Below are 26,046 nucleotides of genomic sequence, written 5' to 3'. Positions count from 1 at the left end.
TCAGGCTCTAATAAACTTTAACTTAGCTTTTTAGTCTTTTGTATTGCTTATTAATGTTATCCTCTCTGTTAGATTACTATCTTTTTCTAGTAAATTACAAGTCATATAACATTAAAATCTAGTTTTCATGTCTTTGACTGTGCCATTTTTTTCCATATTCTCTTTTTTTTTCTCTTTTTTGTTTTAGAAAATCGCTACATCTCTTGTAGCCACATTGGTTCCAATTGCAGCAATATACCACATTTTTTTCTACCTTTCTCATTGCAGTTTTACAAATACTCACCTCAACTTTCTTATCCACCCTTTTCTAGAAATTGCCAAACTATTGTCACCATTTTACTCTTTCAGTTATAAGTTTTAATAATTCCCATGTCAGTGGTCATATCCTCTTCTTATTTTTCTGTCTGTCATTTATTCACAGGCTTATATTTATATCTGTGTTTTTTTGTTTAAAGTAAGTCTTCTTAGTGCATAAATAGGATTTGTCATTGTGTTTTTACCCACTACTTGTAAAGTATCCCATCATAATAGTAGTGTATAGCTAGTCATTTGCATAAAAGGACAATAGTATTATATTGGCATTTCCCAACATAAGACATCCAAAGTCCCAAACAGTAAATGAATTATTTCTATCCTTAGTATATTTTTATATTTATGTTTTGCATTAGTATTGTAATTCATTATTGATCATTGGGCTCTTCTAAATTTCAAGTCGCATATTGCCTTAACCTGTTGAGTGTCAATCATACAAGTTGACAAAGCAAAACAAAAACTACCAAGAGACACTTTTTACAGCACACATTCCACAAACAGCTCATGCTGCTCAAAATCAAAACAAAGCTCTTATGAACCAACACATCCGCTACTGTGTGAAACTACAGGGAAAAGTGCCCTCTGTCCAAGAGACACCTACACATCCACATGGACTGTAACATTAATCGTGACTCCCTACGACCCTATACCCATGCATGTTGAGAATGCCTGAGTCTACTTTTATATGGAGCCATCCCTTACTCCTTCTTCTCTCATTAAGAACAGTATATGCAGAATACCTTACAGCCACAGTTTTTATTCTTAGCCTTTGGACATAATTAAATTTGCTTGTTTTATTAATACATAAATTATATTACTTAGTTACAGATTAGATAGATCACTCTCTAAATCAACGTTGAAAACCACAGTTGTTATCTGCTTGTAAAAATCATTTATCCTCTTTTTGTTTGCTCCCTCTCAATGGGCTTGTGTAAGCTGGCAGCAGAATCCTCTGTGTTTATTAAGTGAATCAAGGTAAGTTTGTGTGACACCCATAGGTCTTGTCTGTGTTTTGGTAGGCATCAGTTTATTTTCACAAAGCATGAAATATGATCCTACAGGTCGATTTTCACATTGCCACTTGGCATGAAGTTGGCTTGTATACTAAGCATATATGATGTCTGAGCATGGTTAACAGCATATGTGTATATGTTTATATGAGCATAAATATGTCAGAGAGCTGTGCTGTTGTGGGATGTCTGTGTATCATAGAGATTGCTAGAGAAGAGTTGAGAACAAACCTTTTCTTGGACCAATGATGACAGTTACCAAGGTATGACAAAGATGACAAATGATACCTGTCTGAAACTCTAAGGTCCAACATGAAAGATAAGTAGATAAGCAAGGATCCTTGAAGGAGAGTGCCATTTTTTATCTTGTGCTCTCTTCTTTACTCCTCAGAATGGGTACTCCTGACATGGCTTCTGCATTATTTGTGGTCACCAGTACAACATTTGTATCCCTGCATTGCACTTGGGCCAATGTGAGTAGTAGTTAATGTCCTTGTGTTTTATGTGGTCTGTTGACCGTTACTTGCTTCATTGTTGAGAAGTATCTAATATGGGGTTAGTGAGATGGTTCAGTGGATGAAGGCACTTTCTACAAAATCTGTTGACCTAAGTTTGTGCCCCAGTACCCATATGGTGGAAAGAGAACAGATTCCCAAATGTTCAACTCTGACCTCCATGCACGTGTCCTTAGCCTGTACACTCATAAACACAAATCAATATATTCAATGAAAATCAAGTTTTAACTATGGTTGCGTTAAACCAAGGATTGCCAATGAGGACATTGAATTGGCCTTTCTTCATAAACCAAGGCTCCTCATTGAAGGAGACAGGCTGAAGTGAACTCATTCTTTATAGAGGAGTGACTTGGAGGAATAGTAAAGCTTCCATTTTTACTAGTGAGTTAATGATTCAATCTAGAGTCAAAAAGGGAGTGAGTAGAGGTAACTAGAGTCAGGCTGGATTGATGATGAACACAGGTAGTACGAGTCTAGGATAATGTATATATACCTGTCTCTGGGTCCATCCTGCAGCCCATGTGCTCTCTGTATTCATCTCTTTGCGACAATTCTTTTAAGTCCTTGAATATCCAATAAATAGAGAAAACAGTGAAGATAAGTGGGTGAAACATTATTTAGTTACAAACACGAGAGTCGAGGCCCCCAAAAAATACAAAACAAAAACACCATAGTACATTGAAAATATGTAATCCAAAGAGTATCATACAACTGATTTGTGTACAGTGGACATATTGTCAATAACAGATAATATCTACTGTAAGTTGAAAGATATTCATTTTATAAGACAATAGTTTAAATATTTTAAAATTATGGTGGCTTGCATGAATGGCTCAGATGATAGATAATCATAGAATACAAAGTGTAAGATGTGGCTTTGTAACAAAAAGCCCCACTTCTCAGAGTGGATACTCTTGAATGACTGGCACGTTTTTCCATGACCAGTAGTACTGGCTCGCTCCTTAGTACAGAGCCTAGGACAGGTGTGAATTCCAGTGTTTTCACCTCTGCTGCCTTCTCTGTAAGTTCTCATTATCCTATTTTGCCCTCCCTTTCCCTCAGGATGGACCATGTAATTAGAGGATCCACTAAGGGTCAAGGGCTCCATTTGCACCCTGCTGAGGAGGAGAACAAGACCAGTGTGAGTTACAGCAATCTCAGTGTGTTGGTTTGCATGATTTAATATAGTGCTTAAACAGGGTATAATGTAATTAGTGATAGTTTAATGTAGTGTTAGTAATGACCATCTAAATACCAAAGGCAGATATGGGGACTGCATAAAATTGTTCATTCTTAATGCAAATATGATAACTAGTGTGTATTTTTGATATATGTATATATTAGAGAGAATCTATGTACAGATTAGGAATAATCAGACTCCTAGATTTATTTTTTTGTGTGAGTGGGGGTTACTGATCATAGGGTTTATAATTAAGTAATTAGTAGGCAAAGTAGAAATAATTAGAGAAAAGGAGAACTAATCTTGGCTTGATGATGACCACCGGTGGCATTTGAATCATACATGATGACTATGTGTCTGAAACACCAAGATTCAACACAGAAGGTACATGGCTACATAAAGATTGATGGCAGCATTGTCATTGTTTTGTCCTCTGCTTTGCTTTGTGTTCCGTAGAATGAACTCTTCCAAGGGCATCTGTTCATCTTCAATGGCTTCCTGATCATCATTTGCTTGGGATGGTTTGATATCTGGTCAACGTTATTGTCATGGCTTTGATGGTTTGTGGAAGGTTAGTCACTGTGTTACTAAGATGTGAAATACATTCACACTAGCTCAAATGTAATAAAGAACATACATGGAATTAGTATAAAATAGTATATCAGATTATGCTTCTGTGTTAAAATGAGGGTACTTTTTGAAGGAGACACATTTATGTTTACCATGATAAAATGAATGAAGAAAAACAGAACCAGTCTTGAATTGATGATGACAATGATGGCATATATGAGTTATATACATAATGACTGTGCCTCTGAGGTTCATCATAAAGTTTAGTTGTCAACAGTAGAGGTGGGGTTGACTTCTAGCCTTATGAATATGCATTTCCTGATGTTCTTACAACTGGATCAGTGTAAGAATCAATAAATATACAAATAAAAATAAGTAAGTATGGTCCAATTATAAAATACATGATAAATAAGAAATACTTTTTAGATCAAATAGGAATCCTACACATCTTCTTGAGAAAGTGGTGAAAGTTACAATATAAAGCATAACTTTATGTATGCCCAAATGATTGTTAGGCTTGCCATTATTTAATTAAGTGCTAATTAAATAGATATCCTTCTCTTATAACTGATTACCTAAGACTGAGTAGGTTAAGGTCAACAGTGAAAAACAGCATCTTAATTTTGTCTTTCCCTCTTCTGCTTTGCATTCCTCACAACTTTGCTGACTTGAGGATACCTCTATGGCTGAGAGCTCTGATGACGTCATAGGTGTAGCTGGGCAGACTGCTGTGAGTAACGGCCAGGATTCTTTCTTCAGGTTTGGTGATTTGCTTAGTAGAACTCAATGTGTGCCTGAAAAAGCACCAAGGATAGCCAGTTCATACCAGCCAGAGCATCAGAAGTGAATGGAAGTTGTCACCTACTTATGAAACACTGAAGATAAGTAATTAAGCTTAGAACAATTCCACACAGATTAGGAAGGAGAAAGATTTTATAGGGTTGTTTGAATAATAGATACTCAATTATTATTATTATTAATTTATTATTGAACTAATTCACAAACAATAAAGGAGTAGTGATTGCAAAAAGAAAGAAGCAATCATGATTGATAATGATCACTGGTGGCACATGAGTCACACAGATGACTATATTTCTGGAACCCTGAGATCTACTAAAGGAGAAAAATAATCTATTCCCTTCAATTCAAGTGCTTCCTTTAGGACTGTAGAATATATTCATTTTCTCTGACGTTATAAATTTCATTCTGTTTTTATAATTGTATCAGTGTGAGAGTAAACCAGTCCTATAAATAAGTAGAAATAAAAATCATTGACTGATTCTCAAATATTAGTTCCAAGAAATAGATCAGAATACATGATGCCACCTTTAAAAATATTTTTAACTAATGATAACATTAACAATAAAAAATTACAGACAATGCCCACATTCAGAGCAAGTTTGAAAATTTCATCTTTTTCAGAGAAAGAGATTAAATGTGTTGCTAAAATGGTTGCCCAAATGGCCAATGGAAGGTGAAAACTACAGGTCATTACTAGGAAAGTTAAAAAAAACAGTTAATTTTGTTATTTTCTCTGTTCAGTAGTCCCCAGAACAGACATACTGTGTGATTGGAGCATCTTCCATAACAGGAGGCACTGTCTGCACTGCACTGAGGAATGTGAGCCATCATGAGTGAGACTCCAGTGTGAGCTTGTTTTGAATGACTTGCTTAAGAAAATACAATTGTAGTGGCACATGCCTTTAACACCAGCATTCCAGAGGCAGAGACTAGTGGGTTTTTGAGTTCAAGGCCAGCCTGGTCTATAAAGTCAATTCTAAGACAGACAGACCTACACAGAAAAACTCTATCTTGATACTACCCTCCCCACAAGAGAGCATTCAATACATTATTTAAAAGTACATGATTAGTGATGACCAACTGTATCCCACTGATTGATCAGGGATGGATATTAAGTATTCTATTTATTATACATTCATGAATACCTGAATAAATTACTATTAATATATGAATTTTCTCAATACCGATTAGGAATGTCACATATGTTCTTGTCATTTATGAATCACAGAACTTAACATTTATCAATGGGCAAGGTATAAATCAATGAAATAGATGGTCAACCTTGGATCAATGTTGACTTCTGGTAAAATATGAGTTAGTGTGTTGAATGCATTTATGCATTCTGAGGTCCATTACAAAGGTTCCATAGCCCATTGTCTGTGTTTGAAATGGTTATATATCTAGATAGTAGGAATATGCAATGTAGGTCTTTGTGGTCTTTATATGTATATATTTTCATGATTGGTCAATGTGGGTATGAATATGTACATATATAAACAAAAACAATGAATATAGTTAGGTATTGTCTAATCCTAAAACTACATGTTAAGTTTGGGGAATTGTTAATATACTATGAAATTAGCAAAATTCAAAGAGAGAGTCACTACCCTTACCTCTGTGGCTAATAATATATAGATAGTATGATTAAGAGAGTATTCAAATTATTGCAGTAGCTAGTTTGAAATTATTTATCTTCTTAAAAAATAAATGACTCCAAGTATTGATTGAGTCAATAAGTTGCAAACAAGGATGAATAGTGAGGATATCTTAATTTTGTCATATTCTGTGTGCTGTATGTCTCAGAGGGAAGGAACTATGTGACATGATGGGAGCATCCCCCATGGTCAAGAGCTCTGTACTTCCCTGAGAAGATGTTCATGCTGCATGTGAGCTGAAGCCAATATTATTTTCCTGGTTTTGGTAGTTTGCTTAAGATAATCACTGTATTATTACAAAGTGTGTGATATACTCAACAGTGGCCAACATTATGCCAGTGGCCAGTAGGGATTAATGCAAAGTAGTCTAATGATAAAGCAGACAGGAAGCATGGAAGGTAATTGACAAAATAGTCACGCAAGTGTTGCAGTACCTCCTTATGGAAGTTATGGGTAGAAGGGTTCTTCTCCATCTTGTGCAATTCATAGAGATGGCATTGGTAATGAGATGATGGCTTACCTAACAGATAGGAGATGAACAGAGAAACACAGGCCATTGTGGTGTGGGACTCATGGATGAACACACATGTGGAATTCTCAGATCCATCCCCAGAGGTTAGCAGTGAATTCTTTGCTCTAAATTATCCTCTTGATAAGTGTCAGGAATTAGAACACATTACATTTTATAGTTTGCATTTATGCATTTTTATTCCAGTCTTTATGATTGAGCCAGTGTGAGAAGTAATAAACCAATTATGCAATGTCAAAATTTAAAATATATCCTGAAGCGAAAGTGCCATTAGTGGATTCTGAAGTATGTGCTGGCACATCTTCCACCTCTGTGGCTATGTTGACATCAACAATATAAATTATAGAAGTTTTCTACTTCTGGGCCAAAGGGCAGTTCAAAATAATTCATTTTTCTTTCTATAGAAAATGAAATAACTGCACTCTCAATTAATGATTGTTAAACAATGATTGATTTAAAAAAGCTGAAACACAGTGCTCAGTGGAGACCAAAAAAAACAGCATTTTCTTTGTCATGGCTTCTGTTTTTTGTCTCTTAACACAGGCGAATGGAAGGAGAGATACTTATTCACCCCCGGAGGCCAAGGTAAGTATTAAACAACAATTCTTATTTTGTGCATTTTTAAAGATGTATTCAAATATAATATTTATACCATAATGTTATTCTATGTCATCATTATCGGCTGAAAGCCGTGTGCAGGCCAGTTGTTAATGTGGAATGGGCAGGAGGCATTCCACTGTCAGACACGTGTATGAAAAGCTGAGCAGTGTTTTGAGAATGAGCTGATAACGGATTATAGCAAGGGCAATTATTCAATCACAAATCTCTTGCGTTTCTGTGAGCCATACTACTTAAAAGTTGCCAATGGTGAATTAGTGAGTTAATAACCAAACAGGGAAGCAATGAAAAGAGACCAGTGTTCTTTCTGACTTTATCGGGATTCTTTATGTCATCTGAAATACAAATGGGTACATGTCTGGAGTTGTGGTCCACCATATAAGAAATACACCCCCCCTGAAGTTACATAGAGATCAGGAAATCATAAGGGTTTCATTTTTTCCTTTTGTTAAAATGCATTTTCAAGCTAATACTACAAGTAGTTGAAGGAAAGAGTCACTAATCAAATAGATAACAAGGAGTAGATATAAGCCTTTTTCAACTATAAGAATATCTTGTAAGCCAAGCAGACATTTCTATGTACTGAAAACACTGCTTTGCCCTAGGTAGAAGAGCAACAACAGTGTCTGTGTCTGTGGCACGGCTGACACTGTTTGTTTGTACAAGACATCCCACATTGTCTAAATGACTGACTAATGAAAGATTGAATACAAAACCAATGCAAATGAGGTCTCATTCTTGCCAATGATCTTCTCTTCTCTGTATCCCTGAAAGAAGACATTTGTGCTGAGCCAGGTCTGTGGGTGTGTCTATGTGTTATGTGTGTGGAGGGCCCAGTGAATAATGACAGCTGAGATCATTTTCTTGATTTTTTAAAAAAGCCATTCACACATAAAAAAGTTTTCAAGTGTGACTTAGAATCATTTAGAAGACACTTTGACTCAATTGTAAAAATGGGCTTAATATAAAACATTATTACACTGATCTGTGCATGCATGCAACATTGAGGTTAAGAATAGAGGTATTGTTCTGGGTAGTAATTACACAGAGGGCTGTTGGAGCTGCTCAGGGTCACAAGTTTTGACGATTCTTACATGATTATTTGTGGTGAGCTTTTTGATATTCCTACATGGTTAATAAAACCATGTAAACATGAATGAAGAATGCAAAGACCAGCTTGAGCCCATGATGATGGTGCTGGTAGTGTAGGAGTTGTGGGCCATGAAGAATATCTGGACTTCCAACACAATAGAAACTTAGTCTCTCTGTGGGGGAAAAATCTGTAGAAAGATTTTGAACTATGTGGATTTCATGTTTAGATTGACTTGAAATGAGACCATCAGAGTCAACAAATAGAATGAAACTCCAACTCCTAGCTGTTGTGTCAAAGGAAGAATCCTGATAGGATGTGTGAGGGATGATAAATGGACCAACAGCCTTTGCTGTGTTTCCAACAGTCAGTAGCAACTGATGGATAGGTGAGAATATTACCCTGGGTTTATTGTAAGTTCAGAACACATTTTACCATAAGATAAAAGCCCATCATTATAGTGAAGGACCACTAAGGGCTCATTAAATGTTATCACAAGGCTACAGAGTCTGTGTCATCTTGGAAATGAGCAATGTGCCTGTGGCTACATTATTTTTGCTACTGTCTTTAAAAATATTGAGTTTATCATCTTCAAGAATAAATGACTAAGGATAGAAATCAATACGCTAAAACGGAAAAATGGCACACAGTAACAGCATTTCTTGAATAATAGTGATTTATCCAGTTTTCTGTAAATTTCAAAATTTTCAATATTGTATTAATGCTCTGAGAATTTAACACTTTTTAATTTTTTTATATATGTGAACTGTATTTACATAACTCCCTCTCACACACACACACAGCTAGAGGCAATTTCTTTTCTGTTCTACAGGACACTGTACCACAGCTGATCTGTTCCTAATCACGAAGATATCTGCCTTCACCCTTTGGGGAGAGAGAATATTATGAATTGTAAGCAATGAACTTTTTAGTGTGGGCCATTATCTAAACCCCCACTAATTCAATTTAGTACAAATGAAGGGCAAGAACAAAGCGGATCTTTCCTTAATTTTCAAAAGGTGAACTGAGCACCTCTTCACGGATGGAGGTTGCCCCTTAGGGAGTTAGGTGTGTAGTCATGCTGTCCTACAGTGTGCTTGCTCACATTAAAGGCATGACCCTACATGCGCATGGGCTGATGATGTGATGGGAAGGCATCTGAGAACAAACCATGATTTCAATGAGCCTCTGAAGTCCATCGCATGAAAGAATTAGTGGGGGATGTGGTGAGAATGACTCGAGTAAAGCTTAAGGCTCCACCATTGGAGTTTGTGAGGGCTCACAGACATTGATTTTTGTACAGAGACTGAATAAATGTCTCGGTGGATAAATATATTTGTGATGAAGGAAAATGAGCTCTTATAAAGTAAGAATTATTAATTCAGTTCTGAAATGTCTTTGTCCATTCAGTTTGAAATGCTAAAGGTTCCTTGGCATTTAATTCATTATGAAAAAAATGTTAAGCAAATAGACGTAGGTTAATTAAATGAATGACTGCCAAGTGAAGACTGACACTGAGGCCAACTCATGCTTCTCTATATCACTTTGTACTCAGTAGAATGGATGCACATGGGCTCCTTTCATCACTACCTCAGGACAAAGGGTCCAACATTGACTGTATGATCAAGAGCAGAATAGATCTGGGTAAGTAACAGGCTTTCTGCTCCTGCATGTTCATTTTGCTACAGGTGGTCACTGTCTATTTAAAACTGACATTAGGTGCCATACTGTCAAAGAAGACCACACGTATACTTGTAGTCAGTTGGTCCTGTTTGCACAAATGAGACATACACACAGTCAGCTTGGAGTACATTCTGGAACAGAGAGATCACAGGTACACTCCAGTTGCAGGCAAAGACTGTGGCCTTGTTAAGAAAGTAAATTAGAACTAAGTACAAAGTCCACATGGTACCCACCCTGGAAGTCTATAATAAAAGGAAGATTTGTTTAAGTAGGGTCATGTAGTGTGTTGTGCTAAACAAGTCTATAGAGAACTGTAGAAAATCAATCCCACTCCCCAATCTGCTTGGCTGTAAATTCTTTTCTTTTGACATTCTTTTTGAAAATGAATGACTAAATTAATAAGGAAAAATTCACACCCAGATTGAGATTATTCCCATGAGAACTTTTGCCATTAATTAAGAACTATGGTCAACTCTTTTTTTCTTTTAAATCCATTTAAACAAAAAAATTTAATATGCTGATTTTGTGTGTAAGGGAGCCCAAAACACGTTAAATACTTGTTCTTTTTAAGGTTTTTTTTTTGTAATTTGATGATGAGTTTGTAGACATGTTGTTATCTTTATTTAGTAATCCAATCTTTTAAACAGTAGATTGGAGCTGGACCAATCACGGGCTAGTGATTAAAATGTTTTGTGATGAGTACTATTGCTACAGTTCTTAGCTGCTGACATCTACAAAAGGAACTTTATTCTCTCCTGTTTTTTTATAGAACATAGTGCATACTTTATATGTACCAGTAAGGTTTTTTAAAAATATTCTTTCATGGCACTCATGGGAATTACTTTTCATGTCTAAGACACAAATTCTAGTGAGCGTATGTGTTTGCAGGTTTGTTAGGAGGTTCTAATGCTCCATGATCTTTATTTTTCTGATGCTTAGTATCTGCTAAAATAATTAATATAAAAGTATCATTTTCTGCCCAACACTATTGACTTCCATCCTTGTCAGACCTTGTGTCAAACATGGAGCTTATACAAGAGCCCAATCCTATGGGGTTAGTGACTCTGTGATATTAATTAACACTAGCACACCCACAGTGGAACAGGACAAAAGTACATGTGTGGTCCAGAAATGCAGAGTTCTCTGCTCAGTTCTAAGGTTTGTGCACTTTATGAGAGGTGGCATTACTGTACTATGGGGTCTTCCACAATTTTAGCTCACTGCCAGGAGCACATGAAATGTTTGCTGACCCAGTAGGTGAATAAATGATAACAAAAAGAATGAACTAATATAATGACAAGTGAATGAAAGATTCCTTGAGGGGAAAGAAAAATGAAAGAATGAAAATATCAAGGGTTGTTCCGAGAGGAGATTATCTACACTCATTAGTGACTAAGTTTAAGAGTGAATGGGTGCATGGGAAGTCTGTGAGTGGATACATTCGTGAGCAGGCTAGCATGGAATGAGTGAGTGATGAGGGATGGTGCCAGTGAGTGAATGAATGGAAGACAAACACAGCAGTAAGAACTGAGTGTGCTGTCTTGGGTGGACCAGCCAGTCCATGAATTCCTCAATGGATTTATGAATGAATGGACAAGTAGACCTTCATTTCTCCTGAAGGGATAAATGAAGCAGTGAGTCCATTAATGAAAGCAAAAGTCACTGTTTACCCAAAAGAATGAATGAATGAATGACTTACTCAAGGATATGTAATTGAGTGACTCAATAAAAGGAAAAGAGTGACTATAACAACTACATAATAAACATGTAACTGAAAGAAATGATAAATGAGTAAGTGAATGAAAAGGCCAGTGGCTAGATGAATGAACATACCATAGTTAATGAATAAAAGAATTGATTTGGGAGCCAATTAGTCAGCAAATATGTAATTAAATAATAAGTGAAGTTGAAGTGAATGAGTGACTGAACAAGTGAGTTAGCTGATGTATGACTGAGTCAGCTGTCTGGGCATGAGGCAATGAATGAACTCACAGCTACTCTTTCTCTGTTCCAAGGAGAGTGACCACGCCCAGCTCCACACCAGTTGTAAATACTTGAGCCAGAGCTCCCTGATTTCTCTATCATGGGCGTTTGTTTACATGTCAGTACTAAACTAAAGAGCCTTGAGGGCTGGGAACTGGGTCAAATTCTTCCCTCTATCCATAGTTCCGGCCCAGCCTTGAGCCTGGTAGGCGCCCAGTAAATTATTGCTGAATGAATAAGAGAATGACTAAAAATACATGTGCTTTTGTGGAACCAGTATGGCCTGGTAGCTCCTCTTTGGAAGAGTGTGCTATGTGTCAGATGGTCTGTGGCATCCTCCCTGCAAGACCAGATTCTCGCCAGGGCCTGGCTTCCTATGTTAGATAATGAGACAGGATACTGGCAGTTCTGACTGCTCGGGACACTGGCCCATCCTTGGGTAACTCTGGCTTGGCATGGTGGAATGGAAGCCCTGGGTCTTCCCGAAAGCTCCCCTTGACTCTGCCAAAACAGCAGATCAAAAATAACTGAGGCTTGTTTTTATGCCTCTGCTGAGTGGGCGCATGCCCTTGCCTTTCCAAGCAAACCAAATTCCTCTTGTTTCTGATCATGGGACTTGGAGCTTAATGCGAATCGCCTTCCCACAGTCAAACCTCAGCTACAGGAGGGCAGTGATACCTTCCTGAGGGAGTCGTGCCTTCCACAGGAGCTTATGGTAGCGTAGTTAGTGATACCTCATGCTTTTCCTGTAGCTTTACCCCTGGGAGGGACAAGACACCATTATAAAATTAGAAAAGTGCTGTTTCAGTTGTGTTTGTCTAAAGCTATGCTTATGTTACCCATATTCTCAGAGCCTGCACAACTGGAGAGATCCAAGTTCTAATAGCCTGCCAAGAAAAGGCATAACACGGCCTTCTACCAGAGAACAGACGATTCAAAAAGTACGTTGGCAACGCTTTTATTCTATATGGGGTACTTTTACTCTATGTGACCCACCATCCACGGTTCCATCCTCCCTCCCCTCCCTTTCCCTTCCCTCCTTTTCCCTCCCCTCCCCTCCCTTTCCCTTCTGTCCTTTTCCCTCCCCTCCCTTTCCCTTCCCTCCTTTCCCCTCCCCTCCCTTTCCCTTCCCTCCTTTTCCTTTCCCTTCTATTCCCTTCCCTCCGTCCCACCTCCCTCCCTCCTCATTTTGAACTAGCATGTGTCTAGCAACACCATATGCCTGACTCTAGCTCTTCTTCATTTCTTGCCATGGTGGTTCCTGGCCCTGGACCATTCTGCATCCTTCCTTCGGCCTCAGTGATGATATATTGGATATGGTTCACCCATGAGGATTTGATCACAGTTCACACCATCCGTCCTGCTTCAGACCAACCCAGGTAGTCCCTACCTTCCTAATTTTTCACACCTGAGCCTCAGATTTTGACTAACTTGATTGTTTACCATCTGAGCTCACTCTAGACCCCCCTGCAAAGAGCTCAGACTGTGGCAGTGTGTAACTCCTGAATGTGTCAGCTTGCTGAGCACTGAGGACTGTAGGCTAGACTCTAAAGCTTCGCTTTAAGGGGTGGTACATACATCGAGGACACCTCAGTTACGCTCTCCCTTGTTGCCCAGAATTTTCTGGATAAGCAAAGCAGTCAATCTTAGAGCATTCAGTAACTTCAAAATAACCTTAGTGTCTTTTGGCATTATATTCATCACCACCCACCACCATCATCACCACCCACCACCACCACCACCACCATCGTCACTGGCACCATTGCCCATCGCCACCATTGTCACCATAGCATCACTACCACCATATCAGCATGGCTACTTCCGACGTCATCACCATCATCACAGCCACCGCCGTCATTATTATCATCACAACCATCCCATCATCACTAACATCATCACCATCGTTACAGCTCCCATCACTACCTACCACCAGGGCAACCTCCAGTAACACTTGTATTACCACTGACACTACCATCAGGACCATCACCGTTACCAGCAACAGTAGCATATCACCACCTTGACCAGGACCATCACCACCACCACGATAACCATCCTAAGCATCACTACTGCCCACAATGTCATCAACTCCAGAAGCACCATCACTACCATTGTTAACACAACCACCTGCTACCACCATGACCACCACTATCAACAATAACAGTGGTAGTACTAATATAACCGTCACAATCATCATCACTAGTATAATCACCACCACCACCAACACCACCATTACCACCAACACAGTAACAACACTACACCAACAACACCATTACCACCAACACAATAACAATACTATGTCACCAATACCAGCACCATCACCGCCACCATCCTTACCATGGCCACTGCCACTGACAGTGAGATTTCTTGCTCATCCTGCCCTGGTGACACATCATTTATGTTCTGCCCTCTTCCTTGCCCTTGACTTGGACACATATTCAGAGACACCACCTTGGTCATACATGACCTGCTTGGGTGTGCACCACTCTTAAGAGGGCCCTGCATTCCCTGGCTGAGGTACTTGAACTTGATGGCCCTTGGCCTCTTCTGCTCAGGACAGAACCTGCTACAGAACTCAAGCATGGAGATTTCTGGGAAAGGTAAAGATTAACAAGGGCAAAATACACAGCTGTGTGCCCATTGAGTTCAGAGTATGTGCCAGACTCAGATCCTATATCCCCTGGGCACGGATATTCCCTGCTCACTGCTGGGGCTCTGCCTTCCTCCTCTAACTCCACTCTGCCTTTGCCTGTGCCTTGTTAGATGTGTAACCCCAATCCTTGAAATTGCCTGGCATGAACTCTTGTCCCTGCTTAAATAAACCTCACTCCCCCACAAAGTATAGACAGGATGAGAGCATTCCGACTAGTGCTTGGAACCGAACATTTTACAAAAGGTCTCTTTCAAAATTTAAAACCCCATGGTCACAGGCCAGAGCTGAGTCTGACTGGGGAGAATGTATGTGCTGTGTCTGCCTCCCAAAGAAGGGGGGGAGTGAAGGCTGAAACAAGTCCCCCTGTCACTGAGCCCAGAGATGCTTTGCAAGGCTGAAAACCCTGGGGTTTGGTTTTGCTTCTCTGATGGAACTGGAAAGAGATTGGTCCCCTCTCTAGATCTTTCAAGCTTTTTGGCAAAACCCTCAATCCTCCCCTAGTCAGCAAGGAGCTTCGGCGTGGATGGGTGTGGAATTCTGGCCCGGGAGGGGTGGTGTGTAGGGTGGGACCAGTGTGAACTGTGTCTCTCAAGGCCTTACTCTTCCAAAGGTGGGAATGATTAGGAGACCTGGTGTTTGATTTCCTCACCCAGGGAGTACCCTTGTGTGTCCTTGGAGACATCCCAGAACTCAACTTAAGACACAAGTTGGCTTCCTTTCATTTTTCTGCACACACATGCGTGTGCGTATGCATGTGTGTGTGTGTGTGTGTGTGTGTGTGTGTGTGTGTGTGTGTGTGCGCACGCACGCGTGCTGCAATGAGCCAGTGGGCATGTGTATTTTCTACTCCATGCTGTGTGGGCATGCTCTACCTAGCAGACTTCAGGGAACGGGCAGGTGCTGCCCCAACTATGGGGTGTGCTTTCCCAGCTTTGCAGGTTTTCAAGGCCCACCTGTGTCTGTACCTGGAAGTCTCCACCTCTAGGTGCGGTGAAGCAGGCTGACTTCCTTGGCCCAGCTCCTTCAGCCTGCGTCCCAAGCTCCCAGAAGGACTCCGCATTTTTCTTTGGGCTTTAAAAAGGAAAACATTGCTCCCCTTAATCGGAGGCTTGAGCTGAGACTGGTGATTGCCTAGCTCCACCTCAGTTTTTCCACATGTAACAGGGACACCATGGTGACATCAATTCTCCCTCATAATTCTCCCTCATTGCTTTAGCTTTTGAGGGAGATTAAAATGGTGTCACCTAGCCTAGACTCCGGTGCACGCTTCCTTTTTCCCATCCTTCCAGGCCCTCCTGCATACTTCTCTTAGCTTTGGATCCAGTTGATGATATTTTATTTTCCCTTAAACTCACACATTCTCCCACCACCATCCTTTACAATTATGTAGAAGCCACCCCCGCCCGTTACCAGAGCCCATTCTCAGCATAGTCAGGTATGGGCAGTGGCCAGAGACCCTGACTAGCTCCCTGCCGACCCCAGTGCTCCCCCCCCCCATCAGCTGTCCCTTCATCTCCGCTGCGTGGGTGTTTTTGAGCTCCTGGCTTCATTTAGTGATGAACCTGCCTGTGATGATCTCTGAGGAGCCTGAAACCACATGTCAGACCTCAGACTTTAAAAAAAAAAGAATTAAACAATTTTTCTTTGATTTCTCAGAGAACTCCATGCTATTTCCTCACAGTCTTGGTTCTGTTCTTTCACAACTAACCTCACCCTACGTGTCTCTCTGGATAGTACACACTCCCTCCCTCCAAAAATCCTACCATTCTAGACACTGTGTATCCACGTATTTAATATGCCAGCACACCATGCTACTGTTTATTCGGCTGTGGGTGCTCATCAGACCTGGATGTAGCACATTAGAAAGTGTATGTGAAGGAGTCATGTCCCACAGATCACAGCAAAGCCACATGGTCGTGCCGAGAGGCCACGTGGGAACATTGCTTAGATGCCTTCCCATTGCAGGCCTTCCGGCTTCTCCTAGGGCCCTTCTTCTTTCAACCTCTTCTTGAGAACTTGGCTGTGTCGAGCCAGACTAAATGGCCAGCCAGGTGCCAGGTTGACAGGGAAATGGGGCTACTCCAGCTGGGCCATTTCTCAGGGGTACAACGGGGTGTTATAGCAACTTAGGAGGCAGAAATGAGAGAGGAGGCGTCTGGTGAGACTGCACCCTTTCGCTGTATCTGGGGAGGGGGTGAGTGCAGCCGACTCTGACAGACCAGTGACCCCTTCTAAGAAGAAAGCAAAGGTCCACATGAGCAGAGGGAAACAACTCTGTCTTCACATCTGGGGTGTATCCCCTTTCTCCATAGTCACCTTCAGAGGAAGTCATCTTGTTTGCAGTCTGGACACTAATGTCTCAACTCAGGGCCTCACTCTTGTTAGAAGCTGCCATCCTGTTTGTATTGTAACATATTTTATGATTTGCTCATTGGAATAGCAGAGCTGGTTTAGTGGCCATTCTGAAAACTATCCAGAGAAGCATCTGGAACAGACCTTCCTTGCCAGTAGCTGACCCAGAGAGCATTTTTCCAAAGATATGGCACACACAGGTCACAACTCAGGAGCAGGGTTCCCTTCTCTTTATGTTGTGTAGAATCAGAGCCACCCTGTACCCCACTCTGACCCTTAGAGCTCACCTTACCCCAAAGCTTGGTCACTGGCTCTCACTAGTCCCCACACCATCCTTTCTGTGACTCTTGGAGAAGACTGACTGGGCACCCACCTGTCATTAACAGTAGCCCTCTCTTTCCCTAGCAACGAGAGCCATGGAGCTCAGCTCTTCCATAGTACTCCCAGGATCCAAGCAAGCTGCTGGGCCCTCGAATCTCAGCTGGAAGAGCCTACTGGAAGCACCCATGTGGTCACCAAGTGGGCGGGGCAGTGTCACATAAGAAGCCGTAGACTCTGCAGACATAAGTCACGGTTAGTAATTCTCACTGTGGGCTTTCAGATGATCATTCGAATCCTTAAAGCCTTAAAAGAAGGCAATGTAGACCAAGGTTGTATAAAAAGTAGCCTCCTGGCACAATTCTGTGTAAGACCCTGCTCAAAGATGGTAAATGGTAACAGTAGCAGTAAGTGAGCTAGCTGACAAACCCTGAGTACAGGGTGTAGTTGACGGGTCTTGGGCTATTCATCTCCATTCATACTTCCTTCTTCTGCACCAAGTCCTGCCCAGGCCTTGTTCTAAGCATCCCTCCATCCCCTGAGCTTCCCTTCGTTTGGAGCCACATATACAAGGTCACAATTCCTGGATGAGGTCTACCTACTTGCTAATCTTTCTGCCAACTGCCCCATGCCCTACAGCAATGAGTATTCCATGGAAATCCTCCTCCCCGCCACATTTCTCCTTCTACTCTTACTCCAATCTCCAGGTACACAAAAGCTCGCCATTCCCACTTATACTGCCTATCTCCACTCCCTGAGCTATCTTGGAGTCATCTTGCATACCAGTAAGAACAGGCTGGAGGATAGGACCTGGGTCTGACCCAACTCTGTTCCCGAAGTCCCCTCTCTCAGGATGTGTATAGTGCCTTTGGGTCTACTGAGCAGTCAGGTTTGAGAATATCGTCTGCTGGACTTTGTTTTGTGACTTGCCCACTTTTTCTTGGAAGGTCCCCCAACACAGAACCTTTGGAGGCGTGGTTGCGTGATCCAGCTTCCTGTGTGGACAAACGCCAGGGACCCAGAGCCAGTCTTCCTGGGTAAGCTCTGCTTTTTCTGGTTACTCTCAATGCTGTGTGTCAGGGACGAGGCCAGAGTTGGTCTAGTGCCTGCTTAGATTGTAAGCACTGAAAGAAGGGCTTTCCAACTGTGACTCCACAGCCTGCAGGGAGGCCAGACACCATGGCTTCTCCTGGACAGCATGAGCTCCCTTTGGCAGTGGCTTCTCTGAGTGGAGGGCATCCCCAATTTCCATAGCTCTGGTCATCACAGATGACTAGATAGCAGGCTCCTCTCTGGTAGCTTGAGCTGGGACTTGAGATAACCTCTGCTCCCCATCCTGCAGTACTTTTTAAAATGATGCAAAGAAGACAGGTGTCATGGTATGCACCTGTGATCCCAGCTCTGGAGAAGGATTGCTAGTTTCCAGCTTTAGACAGTTGTATTTTATGAACTAAAGACTGCCATGTGGGGCTCTCCTCTAAAAGATACTAAGCTAAGAAATCACATATTTGAAAAATAATATTTTTTCATTAATGAAACAAGTTGTTGTTCATTGGAAAGACATGGAAAGTGTTTGGAGGGGAAGGGCAGAACAAAAAAGTTTTATAGCCACACCACTCAAAGATAACCACTGCCAACATATGGTTAACAGTGTATGGTTTTTGCTTTATTCCTGGAAAGAGAGAGAGTGTGTGTGTGTGTTTAATTGGGTCATCATTCCTATTTTTTCCTCATCTGCTTATATATCCTAAACTCTGCCCCATGCCATTCAGCAATTTCCCATCTCTGGTTTTTTTATTGGTCACATAGGAGTCTAGCCGTGACTATAAGTGACTTAATTGGTCTGTGTGTGTCCATCTGCAGACAGATGCAAAGCTGGATGGTGTATGTTTGCAGGCTTCTCCACATGCTATCTCTTCACAGGTTCTGACCAGTGTCTTGCTGTTCTTTGCACAAGTGAGTGAGTCTGTCAGGAGGCGTGAGCACGTGGCCAAATTACCATCTGCAAACTTTTTTTTTTGCCCATTACATGTTCAGAATTAGTTTGAGAAAGTGCCTGCTGCTCTGGGAATTATCAGGGTTTTTAACCTTTGCCGCTTTGTCAAAACATGACATTTCCCCATTTCCATCCCCACAGCTTTTATCACAGCAGCACAGAACACTTTTCCGCCCTCTTTGTGGGGTATTTGTATCTGAATTGCCAGCTCAAGCTCCTTGCACTTTTCATGATTCCTTTAGTTTTTGTGTTTTTTTTTTTTTTTGTCAAGCTCATGCATACACATCAATTTTAAGAGCCAGATCCTGCTACAAGACTGTCAGGGAGACGTCAGTCCTCCCACCCTCATGGCTCCACCCGAATATTCTGCAATACCTGTAACCATTTAACTGATTCTCTTGACATTTACATCCATAACGCTAAGTAACACTCTTGGTTTTCTGCTTCTTGATTTTCCTCCTTTCTGTGCGTCATTTTTTTTTGAGCTTAGGCATCGTTTTTGATTGTTCTATTGTTGAAGACAAGCCTTTAACTGTCTTTTACATATGCCCCTGTCTTCACCCTGCACACACATCCCTGTGCTACCGTCCTTATAGATTATTTTGAAATGTTGGTTTGATTAATACTCCAAGAGTGTGAGCATGCTCACAAAACTGGACAATGCGGCCCTGAGTGTTCATCCCCTCCCTTCTTCCGGAGAGAAAAAGGGAGGGAGAGAGAGTGTGTGTGTGTGTCTTTCTCAGTGGTCCTTTGGTTTTGTTTTGGCTTGTTTTAAGTGTAGCTCAGGATAATACATACCAGCACAGTTTGTTTAAGACATGCATATCATGCTGAAATTTCATTTTGGAGTCAGGTTTCCTAGTTTCTCATGAGCTAACTTTAGACTGCTACTACCTTGGTTTTCCCATCTCCTCCTGGGGACAGGTTCCTTTGGTTTTTTTCTTTCCCTAGTTTTGTCCCTGGTTTTTATAGATACTGTGATATCTGGTTTTGGGATTACTCTTATGTTTTTCTAGAGTTTGAAGAGAAATGGTTCATGGGAAATAACTTTTGGAGACCTTTCAGATTTGAATAGGAAAGTGTTCACACTGACACTGGTAATTCAGCAGCTGAGTATAAAATTCTATGTTATGGACTTTCCCCTCAGATTATCAGAGACATATAGACTCAGAAATGGGAACAATGGCAAAGAAGACAGCTTAGAAACTCCAGGGATAATAAAATGAGAGAGAGAGACCCTACCAATAATATCACAGATACAAAAGCCTTGTCTTCTGGCCTATTGTGAGACACATTAAGCCCTTGTCATTCTTCAATCTTGCATTTATTTGTCTGAGAATGTCATTGTTCCTATGTTGATCTGGATCTCTGATTATCCATTTTTACTCTTTTGATCCAAAAAAACCCATTTGGATTTATAAACCAATTTCCCTCTCCATTTCCCCTCCCCCAAGTACCTCAATTGTATATTGGACCTCTTTGACTGATTCTACAATATTGCTAAGTGTTCCCTCTATTCTTAAATTACTGCCATATGCTACCAACCTTTCCTCCCATTCCTCCCCCTGCCTTTTTTCTCATCTTCCATTCAATTTTGCTCATGGAGCCTTTTATTAAAAATTGTGGGGCTGGAGAGATGGATCAGCAGTTAGGAGCTTGCACTTCTTTTATAGAGGACCAGGGTTTGGTTCCCAGCATCCATCCTGGGCAGCTTACAACCATCCAACCATGGCTACCTCCAGCTGCAAGGGGATCTGATACCCTTCTGGCTTTTATTTCACCTGCACATGGAAGCTTGTACATGCGCATGAGTGTGTACCCACCCCCCCACTCACACACACTCACACTCACACACATATTCACACACACACACACACTCACACTCACACACTACACACACAAAGCTCTCACTCTCCCCCTGGCATAAATACTAAAATAACTCTTAAAATAGAAATTGTTAGGTTATGTAGGAATATATTACTTAGGTTTTTTTTCCTTATAGTTTCTTCATTTGTATTTTATTTTTGGATAGAAAGTTATTTCCCAAATAAAGCTCATATAAATAGTCAACCTGTTTTTTTTCTAGAATTTCTGTAATTTCATGTTTTATATTTTAATATTTAACCCATTAAATCATCGCAAAAATATCCAATTTCTACATTTATTGCATTGCATATCATTTTTAAACATATGCGTGAGTGTCTCAGCTGCATGTGTCTGTGCACTATGTGTGTGCAATACTGATGGTAACCAGAAAGGAAATTGGTTTGCCTGGAACTACAGTTAGAGATGCTTGTGACCTACCATTCTGCAAGACAAGCAAGAGCTCTTACTTACTGAGCCATGTCTCTAGCCCCCCATATGTACCTCTATAGTTTTTACTTCTTGTGTTGACTTTCCCTAGTTCCCTTGACTTATTAAAATTTTAGGCCAGCTGGACTTGGTTTTCATGTATTAATGTTACAGTGTATCATTGTTCACTGGCAATAATCTTCTTTCATTTTCTCTCTTATTTTTTCTTGTTAGGCTCATTTGTTTATTCTTTCAGGTGGGTTTTAGGAATACCTAGAAGCTTAAAACACAGTACATTTTCTGTGTAATTTTGTAATGTTCATTAAAGCCGGGCATGGTGGTGCATGCCTGTAATCCCAGCACTTGGGAGACAAAGGCAGAATGATTATGAGTTCAAGGCCAGACTGGCTGCAGAGGGAAAACCTATCTCAAAAAACAAAAACAAGCAAACAAAAATGAACAGACAAAAAATAAACACTAAAAATAACTCTTTGCATGCTATCTTGCAGTTTTAAATTTATATTTATAAATTTGTCATATTCACAATTTGTCAGCAAGATTATTTCAAAGAATGAATTGTTACCTCTGTTGCAAATCTGGCCCCTTCTCTTCACATTTTTGAACTCCTTGTCAGTGGAATGTTGAAAACTTTTATATATACCTAGTTTCTATCTGTCTTATTGAATTGATTTGTTTGTTCTACAAACTTTTCATTGAATGATTTAAAATCTCTAGGTAAAGCCTCTTGTTTCTCCATAGGCTCTGTAGTTTATCTCTTCCATGTTGTCTTGCTGATGACTTTTTCTTATCTTATTGCATTGGCTACAAATTCTAAAACAATTGTTAGTAACGGAAATCTGTCTTCTGTTTCACTGTCGGGTACAATTACAAAGAATTTTTCAGACTAGACTTTTCTTTCTTTTTTATATCGCAGTATTCTTAGTTCATGTATGATTCAGAAGTAGATTTAGAATTTTCTGAAATGCTTTTTTTTTATGTTTGAGAGATGTTTGTGTTGCTTCCCTCTGTCAGTATAATGAATGACAATAATGTTTGGGGTCAAATTCTATTCGACTGTGGTATGTTGTCTTTTTAATAAGATTTGCTTTGCAAGTGTTTAATTTGGGATTTTTTCCAATGTGTTTGTTGTCAGCTTCCAGTGTCAAAGTCACGTCGTCGGCTTTGTAAAATGAATCAGGTGTCACTGCATCTTTTTCTATATTCTGTACCATGTATATAATACATTTAAATGGAAAGTTCCAGGAAAACTTGAATTTGCTGAGATTAACCTCCTGTCAAGTCTTTCACGATGCTTTCTGTTTCTTTTGTATTGACTGGAATCTTTTAACTTTCTGTATCTTTAAAAGTTCTGCCTCTTTTCTGATATATCACCGTAGTCAAGCTTTGAGATATATTGAGCTTAAATTCTTTCTCATGGAGCTCTTGGGAACACTGTCTCCTTCCTTTGCTTAGTTTCCTGCTTTGTCAATGGTTAAAATGAGAGCCTAAAAGGGACCATTGAGAAGATAAAGAGATAAAGTATGTCATCATGTGTCTGTCACAGTGAGCACTCAATTCTGCTTAGGTGTTACTTTTCCCTGGAGATAATCCATTCTGAGATTTAAAATTTTTTATTGGAATAGAGTTGCAAATAATGTTATGCTATAGTGAATTTTATATTTCTATGATTATAGCTCCTCTTCATTTCATATATGCATACTTTATCTCTTTAATACATAATCTAAACAAATGTCTGTACTGTTTTCTTCAAAAAGTCCATTCTTGGAATAACTTTCTCAATTCAACATTTTGTGTGAGCATGTTCACTGATACCTGCCTTTATCTTTACAAGTCCCGGCCTTCTGCTTCCCTCGAACTCGTTCAGTCTGTCTATGTATCCCCAACTGTTGCTCTTCCTTGATGATTGAACTATTTCATGATATGAATTTGTCTCTCGTTGCAACTTTGACTTCATGTCATATGCTTCAATATGTAGTCTTCTCAGCAACTTTGAATACTTATAATTATGATTTCTTTTTGTTCTTAAATGGTTATCTAAATGAAATGTGAAAAATAGATTTCCCTTTAAAACTCACGTCTGCTTTATTTGGGTTGTGTGTTGTCCGTGATGCTTTCTGTTCAAATGTGATTATATTTTATTGTAGCTAGAGAATGTGCACGTAAACTCTATTTTGGGCAAAATTTTGATGCCTTTTTAAGCATGATATAATCAACTTTGTAAATGTTTCATTGGCATTTAAAGCAAGATGTAATACTGGTTTATAGGACATAGGTTTTGATGTAAAGAAATTTAATCTTGTTAGTTTTCATTTTTTCCTTTGAATTTCCTTAGAAAAGGTTTGAATTTTATAAATAACCAGACATTTAATCTTATTCTGGGAGTTTGCAATATTTTTCTATTATGTTGCTTAGTACTTGGGGTAGGAAAACCCAATACTGTTTCTGTTAAATATGATGTTGGTTCTGGGTTTGAGGTTTGTCTATCATTTGGTCTTTTTGTGTTTCATTGTGTTTGCCTAGCTGATGTCCTTCCAACTGAGAGGCTTGGAAAACTGTTTCTATAATATTGATCTCCGTATTTTGATGTCTTATGTTTTCTGGCGCGATGTTCATAGGTGCCATGCCCCCCCCCCCCCCGTCATGGATTGTCCCTCCATCTTAAACAGGTTTCGTCAACCTGACATGGAGTCATAGAATTACAGTTTTCTTTTGTTTCACTTCCAAAAGTTACATGACCCTTTTCATATAATTGCTTCTGGAAGCATCTATTGAAGGCTACGTGTTATTTGGAGACTTGCTCTCAGGAACCCACCAAAGCAGTCTCTCATGCCCCATGATGCTTTTCCATTTTGCTCTTAAATACACAATTGATTGTTTCAAATTAAAGTCAGAGATGGGCTGTTTCAAACCTGCCCCGTGACCTCCATAGTCATCTACTTTGTGTATTTACAACATTAGGGTTCTCAGCAGTTTTTAGCCATTTTATTTTTCCATTTTCATTTGTTTATAACAAAAAACAAAAGCAAAATGTGATTAAATAACTTTTTACAAGGGCTGTTAAAACCTTTATTTGAACCCAGCAGCCCAATAACTCAAAGATAAAGCTACCCTGTTTTGATTGGAGGTGGACATGTCCCTGAGGGCTGGGTGCTGGGCACATTTCTCTCACAGTGTACGGGGTGGGAGGGGTCAATCCCCCTCAACACTCTTGGAAAACCTCTGCAATTAACTGTTTCATCAGCGGCACAAGCAAATTGAACCCACTGCTGTATGGCAAGCCAGGGTGCCTTTGGAAGAGACTGGCTTCTGGCTGTCAGCTGCTGACTAAATTGCCTGATGTTTGAGATGCATGCTGTGTGGGCTGCCTCGGAGTTGAATGCAGGAAAATTGAGGCCTTCCTATTTTTCTGGGCCATCTCTTGGCTTTGCAGTTTTTCAAGTTTATTTATAATCTGTCTTAAATTGACAACATATAGTTTGGATTTGAGGCTTTTGACCCAAATTGAAAATCCTTTCTCTTTGAGGGTGTATAAACCCATTTACATTTTTCCCTTGATTGTCATGTTTGAGCTTTAAAAATGACGCTTTGTTTCTTTTGTCCTCTTTCCTTCTGCTATCTTTTGTTATACAACCAAAACCACATTTTTTATTTTCTTTTGCTCTGCTGATTTGGAAAGTGCTCAGCCAGCTTCCAGAATCTATGTGGGCTTAAAGTTCAGCATCGTCAAAACCATGGGTGCCCCTAGTTACGTGTAGTCCATCTGTCTGGTTTCTGTGTGGGATGACTGGGAGCCAGGTGCTACTCAGTTCACGTTTCCCCAGTGACTGGGTCCTATGGGGGTCTCTCGCTGTTTCTCCACTTGCCTTTCTTAAGCCCTGTGCCCTGCTTTTTGAGGACATGTGAATGTCCCTCCTTGCCTTCTGAAGCTTGGCCCTACGGCAGGTTTGGGGCCTCCTTTCTGCTTCTAGACTCTAGACCCTGTGGCCCTCCAGTGATACCCCTGCGCGCTTTCTGATCTTGCCTATGTGGAGTGGTACCGTTTCTCCCTCCTCTGCTGAAAGCTGGGAGTGTTGAGCACAGGTTAGACAAGTGCAATCTCTAGTTGGGACTCTGAAGGAACACGTGGTCAGCATGTAAACATAGCTCAAGCCAATGACCGTGTGCAAGTGTGGATTATCAAGGGAAGGCGGGGGTACCTGGGGGCACAGAAGAGGAGGGGCAGGGGAGAGACTGAGCCTGCCCAGGCAAGAAAAGCCAGACTGGGTGGAGCAGTTCAGGACCAAGCTGGATGCTGGGTACAGGATATGGTGCTGTGGAAAGGAAGGTGGGGGTGCTCTGCTCTCCAGTCACCCTGGGAGCAAATGACACTCTCTCAGAGTCTGGCTCTGTCATTTAGAGTTGGCTCTTTCTTTGGTCTCACACAGTGGCATGTGTGCCATGCACCTACCTGTCACAAGGGATGCTGATGAGG

At 40.5% G+C, this 26,046-nt stretch overlaps 1 long non-coding RNA gene, 4 other non-coding genes and 1 pseudogene across 6 annotated transcripts; all 6 read left to right on the top strand.

Moving 5' to 3' along the window:
- Positions 1 to 127: 127 nt before the first annotated feature.
- On the top strand, positions 128 to 24,737 carry LOC121139244. Of its 2 annotated transcripts, XR_005876113.1 has the most exons (10): positions 128 to 1,287; positions 1,714 to 1,795; positions 2,900 to 2,978; positions 3,474 to 7,157; positions 9,113 to 9,192; positions 9,839 to 9,924; positions 12,798 to 12,887; positions 13,247 to 13,325; positions 17,354 to 17,521; positions 18,214 to 24,737. It is a non-coding gene; the product is annotated as an uncharacterized LOC121139244 (long non-coding RNA). The 2 variants fall into 2 exon arrangements; XR_005876112.1 differs by having other exon boundaries at positions 128 to 1,795.
- On the top strand, positions 1,561 to 1,633 carry LOC121139604. The gene has a single exon (XR_005876514.1). It is a non-coding gene; the product is annotated as a small nucleolar RNA SNORD113/SNORD114 family (small nucleolar RNA).
- On the top strand, positions 3,322 to 3,393 carry LOC121139577. Its single transcript, XR_005876490.1, has one exon. It is a non-coding gene; the product is annotated as a small nucleolar RNA SNORD113/SNORD114 family (small nucleolar RNA).
- On the top strand, positions 3,776 to 3,842 carry LOC121139602 (annotated as a pseudogene).
- On the top strand, positions 4,631 to 4,701 carry LOC121139584. Its single transcript, XR_005876496.1, has one exon. It is a non-coding gene; the product is annotated as a small nucleolar RNA SNORD113/SNORD114 family (small nucleolar RNA).
- Positions 5,672 to 5,741, top strand: LOC121139600. The gene has a single exon (XR_005876511.1). It is a non-coding gene; the product is annotated as a small nucleolar RNA SNORD113/SNORD114 family (small nucleolar RNA).
- Positions 24,738 to 26,046: the final 1,309 nt, after the last annotated feature.

This window comes from Mesocricetus auratus, unplaced genomic scaffold (genome assembly GCF_017639785.1).
Source record: "Mesocricetus auratus isolate SY011 unplaced genomic scaffold, BCM_Maur_2.0 Super-Scaffold_15014, whole genome shotgun sequence".
NCBI lineage: Eukaryota > Metazoa > Chordata > Mammalia > Rodentia > Cricetidae > Mesocricetus > Mesocricetus auratus.
This window is presented reverse-complemented; position numbering and strand designations above follow the sequence as displayed.